Genomic DNA, 2,488 nt, shown 5'->3' on the forward strand with positions numbered 1-2,488 from the left:
GAGACTCTGTCTCAAAAAAAAAAAAAAAAAGGATCAGGGACCCAGAGTTCATACTGAACTGGATTTGAATCTACCATTTAGAACATAATCTATGACAACTCTAAAAATCCATATTTCCAGTACAAACCTCCCCACTGAGCCTGTATATACAGTTGCCTCCTCAACATTTTCATTGGGATATCTGAGCCAACTCAACCTTAACTTAGAAAACCCCCTACCCAAATGTAATTCCCTGCAATTCTCCCTTCTTAGTCAATAGCGCTATCATCCAGCCTCTTGCTGAGGTCCAAATCCTAGGAATCATTTAAAAACATTTTGAGAGGATAGAGGGGAAAAAAACATATATATAAAAGATACATATTATATATAAATGGTATATATAATATATATAATACATATAGTATAGGATATAGTAACTCCTTCTGAATACTATAGTTCAGAAGGATATACTGTATATACATTCTATTTTTTTTTTTTGAAACAGAGTCTCACTCTGTCGCCCAGGGGAAGAGTGCAGTGGCATCATTACAGCTCACAGCAACCTCAGACTCCTGGGCTCAAGCGATCCTCTTGCCTCAGCCTCCCCAGTAGCTGGGACTACAGGTGCACATCACCATGCCAGGCTAATTTTTCTATTTTTAGTAGAGACAGGATCTCACTCTTGCTCAGGCTGGTCTCCTGAGCTCAAGCAATCTACCTTCCTCGGCCTCCCAGAGTGCTAGGATTACAGGCGTGAGCCACCATGCCCAGCCTGTATATACATCTTGATCCCATTTCTACCCTCCTACTATTATCATACTGATTACTCTCTACCCCATATCTAATCAATCGATAAGTCCTGTTGGTTCTACTTCCAAAATGTATACCAAATCTGACAGCCTCTCACAACCAGTTTAAAGTCCCAATTCCTTGCCATGACCTGCAGGGCCCTGTGTGTTCTGGTCTCTACCTGCCTTTCTTCCTGGACACACAGCCTTCTTTCTGCCCCAGCGTGCCTGTTCCATTGCTTTTACATTTGTTTTTCCTTCTGACTGGATCACTCTTCCCCTAGGTTGTCACTTGCTCTACTCCTCCTCAGCATTTAGGTCTCAGCTCAGATGTCACTTTTTCAGAGAGCCCTGTGTGAGCCTATTATTCTCTATCACAGAAATTATCCTACATATATTTAAATTTTTTTAAAAATTTGGACGTTTTCCAGGGAGTCCCCAGAGCCTAAAATAATACCCGGCACATTAAATCTTTTGTTATATATTCATCTATTGACCGAGTGACCTCCGCAAATCACTTCAGTTCTATGAGCCTCGGTTTCCTTATCAATAGAAGAGGGATAATAATTCCTGTCTTGCTTGCTAGCTTTAAGCGTCAGGGATGTGGAGGAAAGTATTAAAGACATCAGGAAATTGCCCCACAGTGAACCTTAGCAATTCCCTGCTCAGTTTCATCAGTGAGCAAACTGATTGATAAACTCTCCTTTCCCTCTCAGGTAAAAAAAAAGCTGCGGGTGAATACGCCCAGGAAGAAGTGGTCCAGCTACGCAGAGGCATCATCGCCCTTTTAAGAAGCGCGGAAACCACCCCCCTTCACACCCCAATGTTTAATGTACCGAAGTTTGTACAAGTCACGTGAGTCGCTCGGATTTGCCCCGCCTCAAAGAGGTGGAGCCTCAGCTTGGAGACCAATAGCAGGAGCAGCCTCCGGAACAGCCCCAACTCCAGACAGGGAAAAGGGGAGTAGCCGGGCACCTCACAGCTGTAACAGCACTTCCGGAAAATACGCCCCGCCCCTTCCCCTCCCCCTCGCCCGTCAATTTCGCCAGTGCCGGGTGGGCTGAACCAGCGGGCGCTGATTAAAGGCGCCGCCAGCGGCTTTCTCCTCGCCTCCCCCTCCCCTTCTCCCCGCCCCCTACCCGAGAAGCGGGACCGGCCTTGATGTAGGGACACTACCAACTGCCTCCCCTACGCCTCTAAGCGCCCTAGCCGGGCAGCCGACTCACCGCAGCCCCCTGCCCGCCCGCGTCCCCACCCTGCCGGCCGCACTCTGCTCGGAACCCATTGTGTACCGCGTGGCTGCGGACTCTGAGGCCAGGCGTGGCGGGGGCACCCGGCACCCCTGTGTGCCCCTCCAGTCGGTCCCGCGGGCCGTGGCCCCTCCCCCGCCCGCCCTCCTCGCAGCAGCGGCTAGGGCGCCCTTCCCTCCCAGAGCTGGCGGCGGGGCCGACTGGCGGGCAGCGAGGACGCACCCCCGGCCCCAGCGGCCAGCCCCCCCGCGCCCCTTCCTGGGGGGAGGAGAGCCGGAGCCCGAGCGAGCCGAGGCAGGAAAAGGCAGCCGCGGACTGCCCGGCCCGCCGATCATTTTTATCATCGAGATTATTATTAAAAGGGGGCGGGGACCCCAGGATGCGGGGAAGGGGGCTGGAGACGCAGCTATTTTTATTAAACAGATTATTCCTGAAATAATAATAATATGCGCAAGATGGCTGAAGGTGGCT

The sequence above is a fragment of the Propithecus coquereli genome, unplaced genomic scaffold, assembly GCF_000956105.1.
Source record: "Propithecus coquereli isolate 6110/MARCELLA unplaced genomic scaffold, Pcoq_1.0 Scaffold73, whole genome shotgun sequence".
NCBI classification, from domain to species: domain Eukaryota; kingdom Metazoa; phylum Chordata; class Mammalia; order Primates; family Indriidae; genus Propithecus; species Propithecus coquereli.